Here is a 26114-nt window from a genome sequence, read left to right as displayed (position 1 = left end):
AGGATGCGTCAGTCTCTGTTTAGACCTCATAACAGCCCATTCAAAAACAGTCTAGCATCCCTCACCTATTGTTCAACTCCAGACATCCAAATTCCAGGGACATGAACACTGCCAATGACATGTTGCATGTGGTTGTACTGTGTTGGGTTAATCTTTAGGGAATATGATAAGCCGCGTATCTAAAGAACCATTCGCTCAATATTGCTAATGTTTGCATTGTAATCTTCCTCCTAACTGCGTTTTGCAGTAAAGGTGGAAATCTTGCTGTTGTCATGATACCGTTTGGATTACAGAGCAGACAGACAATACGCTTGAAGTAACTGCATGCTTTATGATTTTCTTTTCTCCATTGTAACTGTCTGATAATGTAGGCGATTGTATGAGTCTGGCTTCTTGTAATGTGTTGAGCGGGCTATTGATTGTCTACCAGGACTGTTACTAATGTAGTTCCACTCCACCATGCCAAACACATAGACACATAAATGCCTTATTCTTTTATCCCCATCCTTGTCCTGTTTTAAGATGTTCTTTAAATGTCTTGGGTCATTCTAAGCTTTTAATGGAGATTTGAAGGGAATCAGACAAGCTATAATGACAGCTTGGTGAAGTAATTCAGATATCCAAGTTTTGACAGGTGGCGGTCTAAAATGTGGCACTGTTGACCTGTTGTTTATAAGCACTTGTATAAAATACAGCTGCTTAAACCAGATTTAAAGGCTGTCTGACTTGAGTATGCTGTCTGTTTGGATTAGGATTGCTGCTTAAGGGTTTGGTTGGTCATAAGGTTGGCTTACACTTGCTTCTCAAAATTCTTGTTTTGAGCATTAGTCATTAGCCAAAAGCTCACTATTATGTCGTTCGGTTTGAGCAACCACAGACTAATGCTTGCTTTGAGCTCAAGAAACTGCACGTCACTTTTAAATACCATCTCTGTTGGTTCCCTCAGTAAAACTCAACTGGTGGCAGGTCACAGGTCATGGATAGCAGGGAAACAATACTGGCATAGTTAGGATGAAAACATAAATTCATGAAATGGAAATTCACCTATCTGTTTTCTGAATGCATGTTATTGAGCTTATTATGAATGATTTATCAATATGTTTCATAGAAGAAAAAACAACAACCTTGTAATCTTCTGTTGAAACAACAGACTTCTCTCTGTTAAGGTATGCTAGACTTCTCCAATCATTTAGCTTGCTTAAACCCACCCCTTTCTTAGAATCAACTCAAGCTCACATTCAGGTCTGCCTCCATCCAATTAACAATAGAACCAAGTCCCAAACCAAGTTTTTTCTTTTGCGATAAGCCGTTTCAATCGGATGTAGGCCACCTCACAATATGGAAGAATCAATCAGTCAATATTTCCACTACATCACAACTTTAAAAGGAAAGAGAAAACGTTTCTGAATGTGTCATATCTTAAAGAATGTGTGTCTAATCAGACTGCTATTTTGTCACAAATATGTCATATTAATATTTTCACATATTGTTGGGCTTATAAAGTTCCTGGTAATATTAATACATTACATGTTTTACACGATAAACAATTTTGACGTGAGTTGGGTCGCTAGGCTTTGAAACAAAACCACTGGTTTAGGTAATGTAGGGAGTGTTTTTCGTTTTTATGCTGACTAACTTTATGCTGTTAATTAGGCTGTTTGCTCTTTTTACATTTTGATTACAATCTACATTGCATCAAACATTCAGAATTTGATAATAGCACAACAGAAATGTAGTGCACTTTCCTTTGGTGGCGTAAAAATGGGATGTGGAATGAAAAGCTCAGAGCTGGAACAGTGTCATGGGATTGTAAAGCCATGATTATATGAGGAATGCCATGATGACTTCAGCAGAGATGCGGAAATGAACTGCGTTTAGAGGTAACAGATGAAAATACAGTTAAGAGTTTTTTTTGTCAGCACTCCTCTCAGGGCTTGAGAAAATCAAGGGCTTTAGTACGGCCTCCTCTTTGGCTGAGGAATTGTCTTAAAAACAGCAGAGCAGTCTATGAATAGCTGACAGATTTTGACATCGTATTGGCATCTTGCATTACACGGTCGAGCCAACTGCGATTGGATCATAATTTAAGCGGATGATCCAGTGGGTCATTCAGGGTGAGTTTTGTTGTTCACATGTGGAAAGTCTTGGGCTTTTTCAGTCTTCTCACAGTATGAGAGGTGAGTCACAGGATAAATCATGAGAGTAATTAAATCCAGTAGGTATATGAGCTTTTCAAATGCCTTCGTCTTTTTGCCATAGCAAAAGCAGAGAGTCAATTCAACCGTGTTTTCTTAGACTACTCCCTTCATGCAGCCCAGTTAATTTGTGTCTGTCATGCAGTCCCTTATCTTTATATGTAGGCCTATTTGTTAAAGCTCCAATCCGTAACTTTTTTGGGTTAAAAATGATCCAAAATAAATTTTAATTTACTACAAGTATGCTGCTAGTTCAGGCACACATTTCTTTTCCTTTTGTTTTTTTGCTATGGTAATAAATTATATTGTATGTTAATTCTTCATGGGTTATTACTTTGTACTTTTAAATCAAAGTATTTATAGTCACACACACACACACACACACACACAAAAAAGATTCAGATAATCGATAATCGCTTTAGCATCGGATTGTAGGCCTCTGAATCGTAATTGAATCGTGAGGTGCCTAGAGATTCCCACCCCTAATGATATAAGCGATCGTTAGATTTAATCAGCGCGATTTACCGCAATGTTTTTTTCCTTTAGTTGGTCAGAAGAACAAAAGTGGATGTTACATGTTCAGATTACATTTTAAGGGGAACATTATTATGTTGGTCATACCTCCAAAAAGTACAATCTGGGACTCTGAATGCCAGTATCCACACCGCACGGTGACTGACAGCCACACACTCTCCTCAAAACATGTTCATTCCCGCTGTGCCATGCCGAGATAAAACTCACGTAAAGTTGATTATTCCGCGAATCGCTGCAATTGCAGATTTCCAACAGAGATGGCGACAAAGAGGAAAAACTGCGGACTGCAGCTTTAATAGAAAAGCTTAATAACGGTTTACTATAAATCTACAACAATCTTAAAAAAACTTTTTCTAAAGAAAAAAGCATTTGAACTTTCAGCCAGGAAGATGTTTCCTTTTTGTTGTTTGATTTACATTAATGACAGCAGGTTTATTACTGCTGTCACTTTAAGATCGAATGCACGGTTCCTGTTACATGTGTTTTCCTTCTCAACTGTTTATGTTCATTTAAGACATAAATTACTGTTTTTGAAGATTCTTGCAAAGACGGGCATTTTGACACATTGTGTGTAACTGTTGAAACCAACTTAGGCGGCAAAAACAAGTCAGTTGAGTACTCGCATGCTCTATGAGCAGCGGCTTAATATGTGCGAGTCTCTTAGACAGTGCTCAGAAACCATCTTTTTGTCAGAGCACGCAGCAAAAGGAGTTCTCTTTCGCTGTTTATTGCATTGCAATTATTTAAAAAACTTTAAACCGCAGTGTTTCAAAACGCATGCAAAATGATAAGCTTTTATAACAAGAGCAATGACACGTGAGCGTAACCACGATAGAGATGATAGTCCAAAATCTCTACTGGTATATCAATGACCACCCTCACACTTAAATGTGTTTTGATGAGATTTAAGTCAAATCTAAATATTTTTTACATGGCCTGTAGCTTGACTGATTTCACAATAAAACTAACTGGTTTGGATGCCCCTTGACCGAGTAGTTTTTAGTGATTATGAAACACTTTTGTGCCCAGGTTGCATTATTGTGGTTTCATGTTGCCTTTGTATTGTTTATTCTCCAGGGGTGGTTTAGGCCCATCTGTCTGATTCTTCACATCAATAGGAGACGCAGATGCATAGCCTGACCCCCAGCAGGCCTTTGTAATGTGCCCAGGCGTGGCATGTGTTTGTGTCTGTGTGTGCATGCAAGTGTATACATAGGCTCCATACTCGCTGTTTTATTCAGGACGTGCCACCGGTCGGTTTAAAGGGGTCTTCAGTGTAGGTTGCGTGTTAGTCACAACAGACAGGTGTCCTGTCAGCAGAACCATCGCTCTTTTGCCTGCATGCATTACTATCCATGCTCTGATTTTTTAGGGCTTGACTAAAAAAATGTTTTAAGCTGATCCAGGTAGGTCGGTAGTTTATATTAGTACTTGACTTGATGATATTTTCACTAGCTTTATTGCAATAAATGATAAATATTTATTTTTAGCAAAATATATTTCTAATACACATAAAATATATATGTATTAGGAACAAATTAATTTAGTTTTTATTAAATATTAAGGTTTTATGAATCAAATAGGGGTACACCAAATATTTTTAATATATTGGTTGTGGGCTTATTTGAATTAATGGGGTACTATAATGCTCATTTACAGGTTCATCATTTTGTTTATGTGGTCTACAAGAATTTGTTTACATAATTTAGTGATAAAAAGCTCATACATTTTTCTTATAAATTATGTTGTTGCAGCATCTGTTTTCTCTTTCTTTCTGAACGCTTTCTGAAAATCGCATTCTGCACTGATTTGTCAGCCGGTTATGATTGATGTAACGCCACTTACCATAAACGGCAAGTATCGGGTCCGAATGCTTCCTGAGGTGCTGCAAACCCTACTGTAACTACGTTAACTATGGCGTCGTTTTTGCCGTATCAGTTCGAGCCCAAGCCCGATAATGACAGTCTTGACAAAACAAGTTGATCAAAATGAAACAACTTTCGCTACCACGACTTGTGCATAACGATTCACAGTGTAAATTCTTTATTTATACCTCTCTTACATTTGTCATCTGACCTGCAGGGGCACAGGAAGTAGGGGTGCTGTTTTTACAGGTTTATAAACACATGCAGCACTTTTTTTTTTTAATAAAGAAAAATCAATACATTTTAAATCAGTAAACCTTCAGTAAGGAATTTAACCATGAATTTTTTAGTGGGCTACAAACCTTTTCTTTTATTATTTTCTTTTATCTTTTATTCTGTTTTAATCTTACACGGGCTAGTTGACTTTCTCAAAATGGGATTATTCTATTATTTCGTTCCACTTGGACCTTGATTGACGCACAGCAGGGACTGAAATTAACGGCTGCTTGTAGCAAAAATGAACAAAAATGTCCCCCAAAATTAAGTTATGGTGGAAAATGCCTCAATAACAAGCTTGATTTTTATATTTTAAAAGATATAGGCTAGTTAAAGGGGAACTTGGAAACTCTAGCCATTTCTTCGCTGACTTTCCCTTTAGTTGTCGCATGTTTTCTCATCGAGCCCCCTAGCTGTGGGGCGTATATTTCACAACACCGTCATAAAAAAAAACTTTTTCTAGAGCTATGTCTACCGAGGAGGACATAGCTCATGGTTTATTTAGAGCTATGTCTACCGATAATATATCATACACAGTATCATATGACGTGTGTGTTTATGTCGAACTGCCGTAAAGCAGTTTGTGTTTCTCGCTCGTTCTCGCTTCTCACAAGATTTCCACCTTAACGTCCCGGACATGTTGCAAGTTTGATTTTTCCGCCTGGGAATGCTGGGGGGAGCAGGGAAAGTCACCGTTCTCACCAGAACAGATTATTTAACCATCCAAATGATTTCTAAACGGTTTTATTAAGTTGAAATAATTCCCAAGTTCCCCTTTAAGCACTAAGCTGTCACATGAGCAAGAGTGCTGTTTTCCCCAAATAGCATATTTCTTTGATTTGATTTGATTTAATTTGATTTGATTTATTAGGATCCCCATTAGCTGATGCAAGAAGATGCATCTACTACTCTTCCTGGAGTCCACACAAAATACATAACACATTATACATAATAATAGCATATTGCAAATATTATATTGGATTTTAGAAAGATGCACGTTGTCTGTTTTTTTGTAGCCTAGAAATCTAGACGCACCCTAGCGGCAGCCATTGCATCCATTGTGGTCTAGCAACTCTCATAGACGTTTTACCTGGAAAATCCAAACTCTGAAAAAAAAAAAAAACAGCATCTCTTGGACATGGTGACGACACACTACTAACGCAACGCAACTCAACCAGGCCTCACGCAAGCTTGCAAAATTTTCCAATAGTAAAACATGAAAATAATGTGGCTACAACCCCAATTCCATTAATCCATATGGTTTATTGCTTGTCCTGTTTTAGGCTAATAGATTTAGTGGCTCTATTCTTACATAACTGCAGACATTTTACAGGGCCTGTTACTAAATATTGCTTTGATATTACAGAATGCATCGACAAATAAAATCGTTTCGCAAGCACAGCAAATCAGGCCTTTATTGAATCTCTCAGCACTTATTCCAGCTCAGGCCTCAGTGGCTTATATATCATAGAGAAACGTGATTGCATCTTGTCTACAGGCTCTTGAGAAATATTTTTGCAATTAAAGTGTCCCAACGCTGGGTCAGCTGAAGGAGGATTAAGGCCACACTGCTGCGAGTGTGAATAGCTCAACAGAAGGTGTTGATGAAAGCAGCCCTATGGAGGTGCTCCACAGCAGATGGCACACACACTGGGAACTGATGTTAGGTGCCAGGTCACATTCCTTCTCCCAAAACCAGAGAATTATTAGAAATCATTCAATATGTCTCAGCCTGGGTGATTATCTTTATTTGAGTCAGAGTTATAATATCCTGTATACTTATATTGGCTAAGAGGTGATGGATATGGACACAGAGCAGGGAATCATTATCACTTTTAAGCTCTCAATAATCAGTATAAGGAATGTTTGTTTTGCCATGCACACCAAACTAATATTTTGCTTGTAAACATTTTGCTGCATAACTAATTTTACCGCAGCTGCTTACATTTTGAAATTCTTTCTAATATACGACAATCACATATATTTCTTCAACTATGAGCTTTTTTGGCCTTTGTGGACTTCTCAAACTAAACTTATTTAAATTTCAACTAACAATGTCTAAAAAATCTGTATTTTGTTCAGTTTTGAATTGGAAAAATAATTTTCGGAATTAAATGGTTCAGCCTTTTGTCTTCCGAATGATAATTTCATAGCTGACGTTTTATGTATCGTAAATACACACAATTTAATCTTATTTCCGCACCTTTTGTATAATTTGAGAAAAGTGAAGCTTGACAGGAAATTATATGCAATGAAAATCCTCAGATACATGTAAATATTCAAGTGAAAATACTTTTTTTTTGTCTCTCATATTTCATTTTAGGCATACATTGTATAATTGCCAATTAGTGCAGAATTGTTGTTTTGTCTGTGTTGAACCTTGGATTAAAAAATTGCTAAATAATAGTTTGTTTAATTCACCCTTTGTTTAGGGTGTCATAGTTTTAAAAATTAAAAAAAGATTTAATGTCCAGGTCTGTAGAAAAAATTAAATATAAAGCTATTTGAAAAGTATGGCTTAATATAAATCAACCTCTGGGACCTTTAAGTGTCTGTATTAAAGAGGTGCTTATAAATGTTTAATCATCAGTGAAATATGAAATGTTTAATTTATCATTATACATTTGAATGTGAGTGCATTATGTTGAGGTAAAGTAATTAACTGCTAGACTCTGTAAGGTTTGTCTGACTGCAGGATTAAAATGTGACCCAAATCCTCTGGACAGGATGAAAAGCATGCATGAACCTGTGATTTGTTTTTTGTATTTAGGGGAATGGGCTCTTAATTACACAGTTAAACATGCCATAGTGGTGTTCTGTTCATGGTATGAGATCAAGCAATTTCTGAGATGAAAGAAAACATTTGGTATTGTGAGGATTTTTAACCTGTTATATTCTTTCATGTTTTAGTCTCCAATCACGTTATCAACAATCTAGCCTTACATGTGTTAGATGTCGCCCTCCATTTTAGAAATACAAAAATTCTTAAGGGTTCATCCTAAAATGAAAAATCTTCCCATCACTCAGTTACTAGTGTTGTATGTCTAGCAGAATGAATAAAAAATGTCTGCAGTCTCATCTGCCATCTTGCATTCACATGACTGCTTTGACAGAGATCAACAACAAAGGAATTTAAAAAGAGAGAAGAGGATCGGCGAATAGTTGGGAGCATTGGCAGAGGGCCAAGCACGACTCTCAAACGGTGACCTATTTCATGTCGTCCAGAGTGTGCTAGACTAGAGAAGAGATGGTCTCTGTTGCCATCTCATTTCAGGTGCTTATTTATTTGTGCTACATTTTGGAATATTTCTCTTTCAGCAATGGTTACGTCAACTAGTTGCTAACAGCTGCTGTATGTGTTTATGTTATGTGTAGTATCCTTTTGATGACCCTCATGCTAAGGGCTGTTATGTGATGGGGTGAAACTGTTAAAGTGACTTCTAGCTTGTCCGCTGGGCATATAGTAGCAAATACATGGTGGTGTGTCCAGTTAATATACAGTCGAGTTTGTAGAGATGCTTATATATTTTAGTTTGAGTCAATCCTGGCCAGGGTAAAATTGTGCCCATCCCCCAGGGTCATTCAAGTGGCAGTGCAGTGCATTAGCACTCAATCCAAATGCCAATTCTCATGGTGGCACATCCAGTTCTCTCTGGTGGCACAGTATTGGCCGAATGCATGTTGCCTGTGAACAAACATCCATTTTTCCCTATAAATTTGTGAACTTGCCCTTTTATTTTGAAGTTATTAAGTCCCCAATCCTTCGAAAAGAACTTGAAAATTTCCCCCCCAAAAGTAGAGTGGTCAGAATTTCTCCCTGATATTGTTTCAAACCATAACTAGTCTTACAAATACATTTTTTTTTCTATAAGACTGTTCATAGCTTTGCTAAATCAATATAAAACGTAGATTTTCATACAGTTAGCCTAATTTGAAACCAGAAAGTAAGACTGACTGTCCCTGACTAACTGCATCGGTGGGTCACTAACTAGTGGTTCATACTTCTTAAGACACTGTCTTAACGTAATGGATTTGGTTATGCAACCGGCCTCTGTATGAATTTCTTTCATGAGTAGTGTAACGAATCAGCAGAACCAAGGGGATCCATTACCAGCATTTATTTGAATGGTCAAGACAGGTAGGGTCATACAGAGAACAGAGAAGGTAAGGCTGTGACAATCCAGGTAGACAGGCAAAGGGTCGATGCAGGCAGAGCGAATCAGAGTCCAGTCAACAGTCCAGGGTCAGGGCAAACAGAGAAGGGTCAGCAACAATAAACAATCCAAAGGTCACAAATCAAACTTGCGAAAATAAAGCTCAGAAATGATATCTAGGAAAGTCAAGACTTGGTTCGTGGAAGTGGTTTATATGTGTGTGGAATGAGATACAGGTGTGTGTAATCAGCGCAGTACATGTGTATGGTGGTTGGTGTAATCAGTCCAGGAACGTGCATGATGGGACAGTTAACCCAGGAAACAAGTGGCTAATCGTGACAAGTAGTGCTGCGTCCCAATTCGCATACTCTCCGTCCTAAATAGTATTCGAAAATAGAATTAGTACGTCCCAAATCGTAGTATGTTAAAATGAGTGTTCCAAAGAGACCCGGATGGTCTACTATATCCGGTCAGAATCCGAAGTGCAGATCGATGCACACTCTAACGGCTGATATTGCCCACAACCCATCGCATTTTGGACGAGGATTCGGTTAGAACTACAAACTGTTATAAAAAAAAAACAAAAAAACAACAACTACGTACATGGACGCGCGAGTCTGGCGGTTGTGTTGAGGTAAAGGGGTTTAAGTGATTATTAATTATCTGTATCTAACCTGACGAAAGTGTATTTATTCAATGTTGTAACATTATTATATTGCATCTGCAGCAGCATTGTGAACTTTTTTAAAGATATGTTTATAGCCATTAATTTTAAAATGCATCATTAGATTCAAATTGCAAACTCATGTGCCGATCAAAGTTTGCCAAAATTAAAAGAAACAAGTAAACCTCAAAATAATGAAATAATTCAGATAACTTAAAATGTGTAAGTTTTGTGAACTCAAAAGAAAAAGAAAGTTCTACATACAAGTTAATTTGAATGAACTAATTTGTTTAATTTAAATTGACCCTGCTCAAACCAATTAATTATTTTAATAATAAAATTGCTTTCCTGTGCGCCATTGAATTGGTGAATTAAATTATGTCAGAAGTTTCATTTTTGGTTGAATTATCTCTTCAAACAAATGATTTTACAACTTTTGGATAGTTAATCAGGCTATGCTGAAAAAAAAACTATACTGACAGATATTTTGCTAGGTTTCACTCAGCTTTCTTTCACAAACAAGAAACTTTATAATATTTGGATTGGTTCACAAAATGGCCAAATTCTCACAGTTTTCAACACAGCTCCAAGTGACTCACTACAGTCAAGATGTTGTTAAATATTGCATGTGAATCACTGTCTTTGATGCCAACATTTATTTTTTTTTTACTCTTAACCAACTTACTCCTTTCAGTGATTTGCCTTATATAACATAATAAACCTAGAGATGAGATTGTTTAACGATTCATCTCAACCTGATGTTAGCGTTTCTTTCCTCTCATTGGTCAGTCGGTGTCACTGTCTGTCCCAAGGTCATTAAAAAGTATCCATGTCTGTGTTTTTTTTAAACTGAACTCTCTGTGGCCAGTGAGAGCGGTGATGACACTGTAATCCCATTGAAATCTGGCCTACATTCTCCATTGATGCGATTAAGATTTTTCTCAGCTCGGTGCTGCTTCGAAACTACAAATCGGCAATGTTTCTGTGGGCCTATACGTGACCTATACATGGTCCTGCAACAACATATTGCACTTTCATATAGTCTTCCTTTTGACAAGAATGTTTTTTTTTTAAAGTGAAGATTAGGGTCTTCCCACTGAAGGAAAGAGGGTAAACAGTTCAATGTTGGCCTGTGATTAAGTAAGGCAGTCAGATTGTATTAGGCTAATAGAAGTTGATTGAGGACTAACTGTCTTTCTGGCTGGTCTATCCAGTTAGTTGTAAGATTTCGTTAAGTTGGAAGGACACTATTATTCTGCTGCCACTGTTACGGGACTAAACCCGTCAATGAAGTATGTCGAAAGATGTGTACTGTGATTCTTTGCTTCCTTGTACGTCAGCTATGGAAATGTGTCATCTCTGTGTGGATTTCAAAGGAAACTTCATCACGTGAGTATCTTGTGTAGTTTTTTTTTTTTTTAAAAAAGGCAAACAATTGTTTGAGTAAGACTTTGATTCAGGGGTGGGCAGCAGAGATACCTGTATTATTGTCTGTCTGGATGGATGACTGCTAGAATTAATCTCTTAATAAATGACAATGAAAGGATTATTCAGATTCAGACCCGTTTCATGTGGAGAGCAATAAATCACCTCAGCAAGCGATAGGAGTTTAGCATTGAACAGACCCAAATGATGAAATGCAAAGTCCCTTAATGATGTATAGGGGTTTTTTTTTGACTGAATTAACAGCTTCTGGTTGGGGGAATGAATATCTTTCCAAATTGCCTGATGTAAATTGTTGCTAGGGACAATGCCGTTTTTCAATTTTCTTTTGTCCAGATCTATTGTTCATTACATTAATTTTAAAGAATACATTAAAAATGTAATCAGTGTAATGCAGTGACTTGAATGCACCTCTTGTTTTTTGAGAATGTTTTAATCTCCAAAATATCCATTTGACTTTTAAAATTAATTTTGTTTATTAATATTTGAAAGACTTTTTTCTCTTTTGTTGCACAAATATTCTAAATTAATTAATAATTCATATTAACATAAGAGCTATTCAAAAAAAATATTATTTAAAAACTTTTTAAAAAAAAATGTTGTACATGTTCATCATGGTGTAAGGAAATATGAAAAAAAAAATCCATCACAATTTCTTGAAGCAGCACACATGTTTTCAAAATGAATACGAAGGAATGTTTCTTGAGCAGCAAATCAGCATATTAGAATAATTTCTGAAGGATCATGTGACACTACAGACTGGAGTAATGATGCTGAAAATTCAGCTTCAGGAATAACATTTTTAAATATAATAGAAAAAAAAATAGAAAACAGTTATTTTAAATTGTAAAGTAATAGAAAACCCAGTCCAGTTTCATTTAAATTTAAGTTTGTCAAAATTAAAAGAAACAAGCTCATAAACCTCAAAATAATGAACCAATTCAGATGACTTAAAATGTGTCAGTTTTGTGAACTCAAAAGAAAAAGAAAGTTCTATATACTCCTAAAAGTTCATTTGAATGAACTAATTTGTTTAATTTAAATTGACCCTACTCAAACCAATTAATTATTTTGATCATTAGGGTTTTACAGTTGTCTGCTTTAACTGCTAGAGGCCCAAAAATTACATAGTGTAGCTTTAAGCAATTTTAATAATAAAATTGTTGCAGATGCCAGTGTTTTCCTGTGCGCCATCATGTATACAGGTTTCAATTGGTGAATTAAATGATGTCAGAAGTTTTATTTTTGGTTGAATTATCTCTTTAAACAAACCATTTTACATTTCCAATGCAGTAATACATTATTTACAGTATAATACAACATCAGTTAGTCAGTGGCTTGCACAATACACTCTAACTTTATAACATGTTTGTTGGATGACTAGTACACCATCGTAAGTAATTGTACAGTAAACTGTTTTTTGTATTTTTGATCAAATTAACTTAGCCTGGGTGAGCACAAGATTTTTCAAAAACAATGCAAAATCTTGCTGACCCCAAATGTTTAAATGGTAGTGCATATTAGCACTTTTCCTTGATTGTCACTGATTTGACTCTATTTCTATGTCAAGCAGCCACATAGTGTTAATGCATGTATCTTGTGGACACACTTGAACATTTTGAATGGAATTGCAGCCTGATAACACGTTTCAAAACCACACGAGTACCGTTGAGTTTAGATCGTTTCTTTTAATGATGTAGGTCCTGTGATGTCGTGAAAACTTTGAAACGGCATCAAACACATCAGCAACAAGCTGCATGTTAATTCTCTGTGGAAAATCCATCCCCATGTACAAACCCTTTCTGTTGTCTCAGCGTGTTCACACAGTGTTTAAGAAACACGACTTGGAAAAAGGTGAATCTGTGCTTATGGAGGGATTAAGAGCTCTGACTCACAGTGGCCTTCCTCTGAGCCAACCTTACCCCATACTGAGACGATGTGAGGAACTTCCACAGACCATGTTGTTCAGCTCTACTCTAGTGCTGGATCGTTTACATCTGAGTCACATTTAGTTTTAAAACTAATTAAGCTAAATAGTGACTTAATAAACATGACTTACAGTTTTTTTTATTCGCTTTGGTACTATTTTCACAAGTAAGGTGTACATTTTCAAAACTCTTAGTACAAAAATCCAAACTGATCACACTTGTAACGCAGCTAGTCATTCTTTCAAAACCTGATGTAATGCTTTCAGTCAGTTGCACATGTTTTCAGTCCACATAATAATTATTTCAAACACAAGATTATTGTAATAATAAGAACATTTGGTTTAATCACTGAAACACAACAATATGATCTTCTTTCAGTTTAGTACTTTTAACAATCAGTTCATCCAACAGCAAACAATGCAAGATACATGTTTCAAATCGGCCTTAGAAGTGCTGAAATGAATATGCTACAGTACTATAAAAGACAGATTACACAGTTTTACTGTAACATTAGGCAATACACTTACAGTACCCAAGATTTACATAATCTATAATTTCCAAATATCCATCATATATGTAGGCCTAATCAAATGAAGGATCAATGAAGACATCCTTTACAATCATTTAGGCAAATTATAGTTTTTATTTTTCAGATATAATTGTAATATAGGTATACTTTCTATAATGAAATGTAACTAAAGAAGAACAAAACATAACATTTAGTGCACACATTACAGTACATAGTGGCCAATTGTGGTCAGACTGTGAAAAAAATTGTGAAAAAATAAAAAATAAAAATCGCTATAACGAGTATTCATCATGTGTGGTTACTGGTTACATGTAATTTAAATATTCATACAAACACACATTTTATTTCTGTAGTTCTCAAAATCCATATACGGTATATTGCTGAAATGAAAATCTATAGGTTTACCAAATGATTAATTGATTAACCATTAAGATCTGTTGGATTAAATAATAGACAAAAGTATTAAACTGAACAAAAAGAGATGCAAATCAAAAGTTTGATAGTAAGAGCTTAATGAAAGGCAGTTACTGTGAATGAAACAATAATGTAGATGAAACACTTATTTTGTGTTGTGAAAAGGATACTTTGTGATTGTGTGAATTGTACTAACACAGTTGAAAACATGATGAAATGTTTGAAAAAAGTGCACTTTTGATGATCTGTTGTGATATTAGCACTAAGAGTTTTGAAAATGTACACCTTACTTGTGAAAATAGTACCAAAGCGAATAAAAAAAACTGTAATATGATTTACAATTCACCATTATGAGCTGAAGTTGCAGCTTGAAATGTACTTTTTAGCATGTATGCAGGAGTAATGTCGGATGATGAATTCATACTTTGACTAAATTAGCACACACACAATATAATCCAGTCAACAGACTAATTTAAATGAGCTGTAAGCAATATTATCTATTTTGCCAACCTACACCGGACTTGGCCAAAGAGTGGAGGTTTTGGCTTCCTAGCATGGTTGAGTTAGCCCATGCTGGTAGATGCTGTAGGTAAACCATCTGGACTAAAAAACTTTTGTTTTCTAAGCATCATTGTAAATATTTCAATTTTTTGAGAGTGACCAAATTGCTGCTATTCTTGTTACAGCTTGGGGTAGAAGTGTCTCATTGAGATGAATGGCCATACTCACGGATGGCTGCACGGGTATTGCTTATACTAGTCTCATCCAAACACTCTCCTTTCCACTAAAATCACAAAATAAAATATCAAATATACCACATCTTTTTGTAAGTCGAGCAAGATTTTAGCTCATGATCTCTTGCACTTAAGACATGAAGTATACATTGGCTCATGCTTAGGTGGCAGGACTGAGTCCCCCTAAGACTGTAGCCTTAAAGTGACCCAAGGATACTTTTATCCAGGTATTACAGACCTCCTTGGACTTACCCACTGACTTAGACCCCCCTCTCTCCAAAATCCCTCCCCGTTAAGACAAAACCGTACAAAATGACTGTCAGGCACAGAGCACGGCATTCCTCTGATTGGCTAAACAACTGCAGTCAGATTGTGTTTGTCACTCGTTGTATGATCTCCCTGATGATAGAGAAATTAATATGAAGGCTCCTGTGTGAGGAAAGTTGCTCAGGACGTTGACAAAAAAATGTGCTATATTAGTGGTATAATGTCAATAGTTCAATGTCTGCCTACAATTTAATTTTATTAACTGCCCTAATAACATTTGAAAGTAATGAAAATAAAAAAGACATGACAACTTATTGTTATAAAATCATTATTTATTTTATTAAAACTTAAGAATTCAGGTTTGTTTATCAGTACCATAGCAACGCTCAACTTCCACTGGAATTATCGGATAGGAACCATCCGTAGCTTTTTTTGAACGCATCCGGATGACCAACGGACACGATTTTCTCCGCACCGCACTCGGTCGGACCCGTTTCGGACCCATTCGATTGAGGTCTGCAAATCTCCATTGGAAATTAATGACTTCCGGCCATTTCGGAGCCGTATCGTCGTTGCTGATTTCAACTGCCAGTATGAAGGCGGCATTACACACTGGTGCAATTTATTTATAACCTAATGTTTTAGCAGCATAAAACATCAGTGTCAACTTGGAATTATGACAACAGGGCAACCAAGAATGCTTTAAAACAGTGACTGGTGGTGACTTGTTATGCGCGTCATGACAATAATTAAACAATTTCGAAGGGATAATTGAAAATGGAAATTCTGTCATTTTACTCACCCTCATGCCATTCTTTCCTCTGTGGAACTTAACACAACGTATTTGAGAAATGTCATATTTTTCTCTCTTGATGCAATGCAGATCAATGGTCTCCAATACAGTCTGGTTACCAACATTCTTTAAAACATCTTCTTTTGATCTCTGCAGAAAGAATAAAGAAATAAAGTCATACAGGTTTGTAACAACTTGAGGGTGAGTTTATCTTGACAGAATTGTTTTTTGGGGCTGAACTGTCTCTTTAAATCATACTATTGACAAAAATGTGACGAAACAATAACACAGCTAGGTTAATAATGCATCATGAGTGTTTTTGAAAATGAAATTTGTGCTAGTCAAAATGTGCAACTCTTGTCTTGAAAGCGTTCCTCCATAACAACATGGTAAACCAACCATGGGTCTAAACAATCTATTAGAATTGTGTTCTCATTATAACATTATGTATGTGCTGCACATTTTGCACTTAACTGTATATTAATTGTCAAAGTGATTCCAGGGAAAGTTTCACGTCAGTTCTTCGTTCTGGTCTGCATGTCAATGCTATGTGGACCTCAAGTTACAGCCCACAGTAGCACCATAACCAAACAGAAAAACCTTCACACGAAGTCACACGAAAAAATGGTTCAGTGATAATCACTGTCTGTTGAGTACTAAGTACTCGTGTCAATTCTTACGAATGACTTGCAGCAACAAAGTTGGAGATGGTGTAAACTGGGTTGAAGGATCAGTGCACTTGCTCCATGAGGTCATTGAAGAGCCTATATCTGACACCGTGGTTCATGTTTATTGTTCCTGCCATGGATTTTTAATTGGACAGAGCTGAGTATTCATTGTGTTTTCCATGACAGTGGTTTGCTCAACTGTGTTCCTCCACATTCAGGAAAGACTGTGGTGTTGTGCTGAATGCTCTAGTTTTTGTATAAGAAGGCGGTTATAATAATGACTGTGGTTTTTTCATGAATACACTGGATGAGGTCTGAATCCACAGCGCCTTTGTCCAGCCGGTCCACTTATTAAAAGAACAGCAGTATCAGGTTGTCTTCGAAAGATTTATGGTGCGTTCTATTATTCATCCGTCTCGGAGATCCGAAACGGACGACAGACGTTGCCTAGCAACACGCCCCCTTTCCTCGGATTTCTCCTCTCGGACGTCGGACAACCGTGAGGACACCGAGCAAGAATTCCGTTTCGGAATTCAAAATGGCTGCGCCCTGTGACTTGTAAGAATGAATTGTATTCATTGTTTTTGAACCGATTTGGTATTTTAAATGACGATTATAATCACTCGTATTACTGCGTCCCCTGTAGGTATGGGAATCGGTTGTTGTGAGTGCAATTACTAACGTTGTTAGCGTTGCTAACAGAAGACTAACATGAAAAACTTGAAATAAAGTGAACATTTTCAAGTTCAAATGGCTGCGTTTTGATGAGGTGTAGTCATAATATGTTTATTTTAATGTAAGTGCCTGGTACTCGGCCAGTGCTACCATTACAACAGCTTTCTCCGACTCGGACAAGCAAAACATAATAGAACGCTTGAAACATGGACGTGACGTCAAATCCGAGGTCCGAGTCGGTTCGTTGGGTATAATAGAACGCACCATCAGTTTATGAAAATTTAATATGGCTGATACACGGCACCGGTCTCAGTCCGGCCGCTGCTGTCTGCCGACACAAACAGCTGGTTGAGGGACTGTAATTAGATTAGAGAGAGGAGTGGGTGGCAGTGAGCAGACGAGTGTGTGTGTGTGTGTGTGTGTGTGTGTGTGTGTTTGTCTGCTGGTGTCACAATCACGCACACGGCTGATGTCACGACTGGCTGGCTGTAATCTGGCACCCTGAGTTGTGTAGCCCATACTGCTGATGGAAGGTGTGTGATACAATCCATTACTCTGGCTCTCTCCCCCTCTCCTTTATCAGTGTTTGTCTTTTTTTCGATGCATATGGTTGCGTTTGGGTCATTTCTTTGCATTTATTATTTATTAAGCAAACAAAAGCTGAGGAGAGAGCATTCATGGCGAGGGCCAAATGGAATCAGCAGACCTTTTTTCCACACACTCTGCATTTGTCACATTTAAAAAAAAAAAAAAAATTCCTGATTAATTTTGTATTATATAAGGTAAATTAGTGTTTGTATCCTGTACTCTCACTTTCTTGTTCTTTCTACCTGTCATAGTATGTTATACTGTATTTGCATTTACTGTTTTGATCTCTTTTTCACTCTTGTCAGAGTTAAGAAAAAGGCAAAAAAATATTTCTATTGATATTTATATTTATCATGGTCCTGTAAAATAATAGGAGCTGATGTGGATAACAAAAATGTTTATTCATTTAATTTTTGTAATTTATATAGATAAAAAAAGGTTTTATTATAGCCATTTATTATTGTATACCAAACGGCATCATATTGAAATAATTAATATGCTAATTATAACATGCATGTCAATAAAAACTTTTGTTTCTATACTACAAAATTATTTGAATTAGCATAGCATAGTTTCTTGCACTTTAATGTTCATCGTAGGCATTCATTTTCACACAGAATACATAAAATAAACATTATTGTCAGATTTATATATTTCAAGATGGATCCACTCATCCCTATTTCACGTGTATAAGTATATCAGATAATTTTATGTGATGCAAGGTGCACTGGTGTTTACATCTGAGACTCAATTTCTTTCTTTCTTTTTAACCTGTCATATTGTTGTGATTTCAGTGTGTGTTTGTGTTTTTTTCCTCTCTCATTTGATATGTTATTATGAGACATTTTGGGTAGCTGAGAAGGTGAAGCAGGGATCGGGAACACGCTGAGGAGTTATTTTTAAACCTGCCACGGAAAAATTTCTCTGAGTACAATTTCAATGCGATTAATTCCCATTATTTTACCCAGCATGCCTCAGTAATGATGGCATGATAAAATACTAGCTGGTTTATATGATGTGTGACTCTTAGAAGCTTTTGTTTCTAGTAAACAGAGACCAAAAGTGCTATTATTCATAAGAGGATATTATTCACCACCCAAAATATCTTTCAGTGAGTTCTTGAAATCAGCCTGAATGGGCAAACACACTGAGGATTATACAGGCACACATGTGTCTCAGCGTGCACACGTCGCTGTTGCATCCGGATTGTTTTGTTTCCATCGAGTCTCCAGCTGGTTTTCACGTGGCATGGCTATTTTATATTCCATCCATCATTGATTTATCACAGCTCTACATAATACCGGCACTGTGTATTCTAATACTTCATCAAAAATGAAATACATTTTACAAGCTTAATGTTTTCTTTGAAATCAGAGATGCAGATTTTTTTCTGTTTTAGCTCTTTCACTCTGCACAGGACGGGAAAAAGTATTATTATTATATTTACCATGGTACTATGGTATAATAAACTAACAAACATTTAGGCTAATCAAAAATGTAATGTAATGTATTTTCTTCTGCCATTAAGGTACACTATGTAAACCCTCTAGTGGTTTAAATACTACCGTACCTCAAATAATAGCCCAAGCTTTTATTTTCCCAAATCTTCTAACTGCACCGGCTTGTATTTGAGACAGGCGTCTATATGAGGTCGGCCTTTATAATTTAGTGTTGAGATGTTGTTCATTGAGTCTCTAATATCTAAAAAATCTCCAAATGCTCCACGTGAAACTGCGGTCTTCCAACCTTTTACTATCGTGTCAATTGATTTAATTAATAATCGTGAGGGAGAGAGAAAAAGACAGCGCTTGTGTTGTTTGAAGACATGAGAGTGCACGTGTGCAAAAAAAATTGCTTTGGGAGCCGCCAAAATGCGGACGATCTGACGGTTTTAGAAGATTAGCAACCCGAAACTAAAAAAACAGACGCGGCCTCTATTTGAGAGCGGCGTTTATTTACCCACACCTGCAGCCACACCAGGGGCCTCATGTATAAACGTTGCGTATGCACAAAATGGGCATAGAAATATGCGTACGCATTTTTCCACGCACACATCGGGATTTATAAAAAATAAACTTGGCGTAAATAAGTGCGCACCGTAAGGATGCTCTTGACCGTGCGTACGCACTCTTTTAGAAGAGTATGGGTTTTGGCGACACCGATGGTGAGCTGGAGTCAAATGTCTTTTTGCTTACTATTAGACAGAGTCTAAAGAAAATTATACATCTACAGAAAGATAATACAAATATAATTTCACAAACCTATCATCACTTGAAGCAAACATCCATCCCTTCTTAAATGACCGCCAGCACGCGCGTTGGGCCGTTTGGTGAAACTGACGCATATAGCCTATAATCTAACGGCAGATGGAGTAAAACCGTAAATCCAGGCTAATCTTCATTATGAGTCCAAATCATAAATACAGTCCATATTCACAATAACAGTTTAAATAAATAAGAGAATAGTTTAAACTATGTTTTACTTTTGATATAAACATTTAGATTTAATATGCCATTCTCATTAATGGAGTTAAACTCCTAAACTACATGAAATCATTACTTAGAAGTTACAATATATATATATATATATATTCAATAAATAGAAATAGACCTATTTGTTGTGGATGCATTGCTTTTGAACACTTTTCTTCTGGCATGCTGTGTTTTAATGTTTTAACTAGAGATTGTCTGAGAAAACTGTTTCATGCAAATAATGCACAACCATGTCTATCTCTTCCATTAAAATCTCTTCCATTATCCATTAAAATATAAATCAGTTAAAAATACTATTTGGCCAGTGGAAAAGATTGAGAAAAACTTTCTCTGATATGTATTTAACACTATTTGATTTATTCATTCAAAAACAAGGCAAGGATATAGGCTACTAAAAAAAAAAAGTTTGTAATAATGTGACGGCACATCCGCATTTCATATTTTCCTAACGTCTTGTACCGTTAAACTTGGTGTCACGTGGATGAATAATCACATGCAAATGATATGCAGATGAGGATATGCATAGTAAAACTAGGCGTTGCAATCTCCATATATGGTTATTTCGGGGAGGAGACGCACGTGCGCATATAATCTCCCGCTGACTGGGATTTATAAAGTGAATTCTGCGCAGGTTGTGGCGTACGAACGGTTTTATAAATCTGAAAACTTTTGTGCGTACGCAAATTCTGCCTTATGTGCGTACGCACACTTTAAGGATGAAATCTACGCAAAGTTTTATACATGAGGCCCCAGGTGTGTAAAAGAGACAGGCGTCTATTTGGGACTCGGCTATTATTTGAAGTTTTACGGTACATGCATTGTGTGGAAGAACATTGTTTTGGTTGTGCTTCAGCTCTGTGTGACTGTGTGGATGAATATTGTTCTTTCCCTTATAACTAAAAGAGAGAGAGAGGTTAGCCTACTGCTCATAAAACATTCACTATCAAGGCTTAAGAGATATAATCAGTTTAGATGGAAAGGATCTCAAGCTGAAATGTTACTGTAGCTACACCCATTAATAGACATGGTACTTCCTTGAAACTAAATTCCAGCACAATGCGTAATGAAATGACCCTTCACAATAGATAATGCTTTACAACGAACTCCGTTAAAGAGTTACTGACACCTACAAGATGTAGGTGTCTTTTGTTTCCACATTTTCAATTTTGACATTTTTAGGTCAAACCGTTCTTGTCTGTCAGTCATATAATGGAGGTCTATGGTCACCACCTCAAAGAGCATGCACAGAGAAGTCCAAATTAAACATGATTTAATGACTCGTATGGAAGATGGCATAAGACACAAAATGAGTGGTTTGTGTGAGAAAGCGAACAGTATTTATATCGTTTTTACCTCTTTGTCTTTTGACAAATCTGAAAAAGGTTATTCTTGCAGGGGTGACACGGATGGTGTTAGGTTCATTTTTCTGAGTTACTGGAGCATTGAACAGCCCTTTAGCTGAGTTTACTGTGGAAAAGATTGTGCTGTAGTCTGTGCCCTTGGCCTGTGCAAAGTGTGCATGAGAGATGAGTTGGGCCGGCTGAGCCTTGACGAAAACTTTAGAGATTGTGAGGCAGCAGACGGGCACTGCAGTGTTCCTTACTCAGCACAATGTCTTCTCTCTGTCTCTCCTCCCACCCTTACATTTTCAGAATCTGCTGCTGTTCTGATCCTTCCCCATACTCCTGTGTGTCCAACCTAATAATGATGAGACTGCACAACCTCTCTCTAAAACAAACAGCGGCTTACCTCCATATTCCTTCACTGCCCTACTGACCTTCACTTGTCAGTCTGATAGCGTTTTGTATTGATGCCATTCATGATTTTGATGGAGAAGCTAACGTTGTATCTTCACAATTTTTTAAAATTTTATTTTATATATTCTTTTTATTAAACATTTTCGTTTTTTCAAACAAAACATACTAAAACAAAAACACAGCACGGAAAACAATATAAATAAGTTAAAATAACCATATCTATGTGCATGTGGACAATTTCCATTTTGCATCTCGTCATATGATTGTACATTATATCCATTTTTGTATCTTCACAATTTTAAAGATGTGCAGACACAAACACTGAAAATGGCTCAACTCATATACACACTACCATTCAAACATTTAAAGATTTTTTTAAATGTTTTTGCGTCCCTGATGCTCAAGGCGGTATTTATTTAATCAACAATACACTAAAATGTGATATTGTGAAACATTAATATAATTCAAAATGACTAATTTTCCATTTTAATATATTTTAAAATGTAATTTATTCTTATGATGGCTATGCTGAATTTTCAGCATCATTACTTCAGTCTTCAGAAGTCATTTGAAAATGCAGATTTGGTGCTCAAGAAACATTATCATGTTGAAAGCAGTTGTCCTCTTCAAAAAATTTTTGGAAACTGAGTTAAAAAAAGTTTTCAAGATTCTTTAATAAATATAAAGTCCATTTTCCATGCGAACACAATATATATATTTTTAAATGAAAATGATGAAAATACAGTTTTTCCAATTTCGCCAGTCATTGGCATAAAGGTATGTCTGAAAGTAAATTTTCCACCTTGTGTGCCAGAAGCGTTTGTGTTTGAATGCCGTTGCCTCCCTCTCAGTGTGAACTCTCATTAAGCTGTTCTGGGTGCCGGCCCATAGCTTGGCCTCTTTCTCAAAGCGGACCTTCAGAAAGATGTTTTAGTGAAGAAACGCTCCTTGTTTTTTGCTTTTAACATACTTACAACAATCTTATTCATCTCCCTCCTCAAAGGAGGCCACCCTCTCCCACACTGGCCTTGTTGGTAAACAAAAGATCCTGTGCAAAAGCCAGCACACCTCCAACCTGTTTGTCCCCATCAGGGCCTGTTTCCTTAAAATAAACCTGTGTGGCAATGTGTATATGTTCCTTTAGTGGGTTGGGACTGTCCAGCTTTCCTGTAGGAGAGCTTGACTTAACTCTGTAACTTTGTTGTATTCATTTTTCCTATCCATCAGATACAAGTCCAAGCGAAGCAGACATGGATTCCATATGAATTGTTGAATAGTTTTTTTTTATGTTTTCACTGTTTCACTGTGTTTTTTCACCTTTTTGTTTCCTTGTTAAAGTTAAAACAACCTCTGCAAGGTGGAGCTTGATTGGCCCTCCAGGCTCAAACCATAACTTCCTCTCCTTTAGTGAAAGATCTCCGACGTTCTCTGTATCTGTCTCAGCTTATAGATCTGTACACTGTAAAAAATTATAATGATCAGTAAGTTGAAAGGACATGTTTTTACACCACTTTAATGCAATTACTTGTTAGAAGTTTAATATAATTTAAGTTCACAACTAAATTTTTTAAGTACAATCAACTTAGCTGTTTAAACCAGCACATTTTTTTTTTGTCAATAGATTAGTGGTTTTCAACTGGTTTAGGTCACAAACCGCTGAAAATTAGTTTCAGGTTCTGGTATGGACAACACTGATAAAATAATTATAAATGCAAATAATAATTGTTTATAATTTAATAATTTATATATTATAATATATATTTATATATAATTTATATATTATTTATATATTATAATGTAATAATTTATATATTAATATACTTTTTTTTAAAGATAAGACTATAATATTTTTAAAATAGAGGATAGTATCCAGAGGGGACCATGTAAAGTAAAATGTTATTATCTACAATCAGAATTTATTCTATTTTCTAAATATAACTAACAATATTAACATTCATTATTATCTGATAGCAAATTAAATGGTTTTAAAAAGGAGAAACTGCTTCCCAGTTCCCATATTTTTTTGTTATTGAAATTAAGCTAAAGTGTGAAAATATATTATTATTATTATTATTATTTTAAATTAAATTGTATTATTATTGAAGCTCACGTCATTTAATCATTTTGTATCGTCTGTAGTTTTATTCACTTTTACATGATAAACAATACTGTATTGGCTCGCCACATTACATTCAGAAGTAAAATCTGGGTTATGAAGCGAAACCATTTGCCAACCACTGATGTAAAGTCTCCCTCACTGTAAACCCGAATAAGTTCCCAGAACTCAAAAAATTTGAGGCAATCGATTGCCTCAAATTTTTTAAGTTGATTAACTTAAAAGTCACAATTTTCCAGAACTTAAAAGGTTGGATTACCTGAAATTAAAGTGCTCATTTAGCTCAACTCAAATTTTTGCAGTTAATAAGACTTAAAGTTTTCTGATAAGGCAACTTAATTATTTTCAGTTATTATAACAAAGTTTTGAGTTTTCACAGAACTTAAAAAAATAAGTACACCACACAATTTTATGTTAACAAAACTCAATTTTATTGGTTTGTTTCAAGTACACAATAGTCAAATATGTTGAGTTTGTTTACTTAAAAACATGTGACTCAAAACTTAAAATATTGAGGCAATCGATTGCCTCAATTACATTGAGTGTATCTAACTTATCTTAGCTCTAAAAGTAAACATGTCTGCAATTGAACAGTATTTTCTTGCCCACTCACTTTTAGCACACTGCAATGCTTAAATGAAATATAAAAATAAAATAAAAAACATTTTTTAAATATACTGAGCTGCAAAAGGAAGATTACCTGATTATTTGCCAAGTAATTGTATTCATAAATTATGAATTTACATATTTTTAAGAAAGTCAAAATTCACAGATTCTAACCCATTCTAGCCTTCCAAATGTGTTCTTGGTCACTTAAGGGGATACTCCACTGGTTTTATATTAAACACTTATTCCCTTAATGGGATACTACACTTTTTGGAAATAGGCTCATTTTACAACTCCCCCAGAGTTCAACAGTTGAGTTTTACAGGTTTCGAATCCATTCAGCTGATTTTCTGATATTTAGAAGAATATCAGTAACCAGACAGTTTCTGGTCTCATTGACTTCCATAGTAGGAAAAAATATATACTATGGAAGTCAATGAGACCAGAAACTGTCTGGTAACTGATATTCTTCTAAAATTCAAAAAAATCAGCTGAATAAATTCGAAAACGGTAAAACTCAACTGCTTAACTCTGGGGGAGTTGTAAAATGAGCCTATTTAAAAAAAAAAAAAAAAAAAAAAAAAATGGAGTATCCCTTTAAAGGGATAGTTCACTTTGAAATTAATGTTTGATATGTTTTATCTTACCTCAAGGGCATCCAAGATGTAGGTGTGATATTTTCAATTTTGATATTTTTAGGTCAAACCGTTCTTGTCTGTCAAGTCATATAATGGAGGTCTATGGTCACCACCTCAAAGAGCATGCACAGAGAAGTCAAAATTAAACATGATTTAATGACTCGTAAATGTAAGTCCACATTGATGGCCTAAGACACGAAACGAGCGGTTTGTGGGAGAAAACGAACAGCATTTATATCGTTTTTACCTCTTGTAACCAAAGCCACGTCCAGGTGATCTGAGGGAGTAGGCGCTTCTCTATGCACAAGCGCCGGAAAGCCCAGCAAGTGATATCTCTTGCACGTGTACGTCACTCATTGTTTACACAGAGATTTCAGAAGTTTTACCTTTCACTGTGAAGATCTAAAGATATTTAGATATACAGGAAATCGCAATGGAAGACAATTTCAATATATCAACAGACAATGTTTAATTTTTTTTCAAAACCATATTTATTTGAACCAGAATACACCGATCAAGAATTCAGGGCAACATCCGCTGCAACAGCACATCTTCAAGCCTCAGACAGACAGAGATCTCATCAAAATTGGTGGTGTTCTTGTAGCAAGTGTTGTGAGATGCCAACAGAAGAGGAGAGCATATGTTGTCACGAGTGGAACATAGCAATGCCACAACTAGATGATGACAACGAGGACATTGGATCGCCCTGACTTCTTGATCGGTGTATTCTGGTTCAAGTGTATATGGTTGTTAAAAAAATTAAACATTGTCTGTTGAT

The 26114-nt window shown here is 36.0% G+C and overlaps 1 protein-coding gene across 1 annotated transcript in view; it reads left to right on the top strand.

The window, feature by feature from the left end:
- fam110b (family with sequence similarity 110 member B) overlaps window positions 1-26114 on the top strand; it is a 47461-nt gene that overhangs the window by 346 nt on the left and 21001 nt on the right. The window lies entirely within an intron of this gene.

The sequence above is a fragment of the Pimephales promelas genome, chromosome 5, assembly GCF_988280905.1.
Source record: "Pimephales promelas chromosome 5, fPimPro1.hap1.1, whole genome shotgun sequence".
In the NCBI taxonomy this organism is placed as follows: Eukaryota; Metazoa; Chordata; class Actinopteri; order Cypriniformes; family Leuciscidae; genus Pimephales; species Pimephales promelas.
The sequence above is the reverse complement of the archived record's forward strand: the minus strand, read 5'-3'. Positions and strand labels throughout refer to the sequence as shown.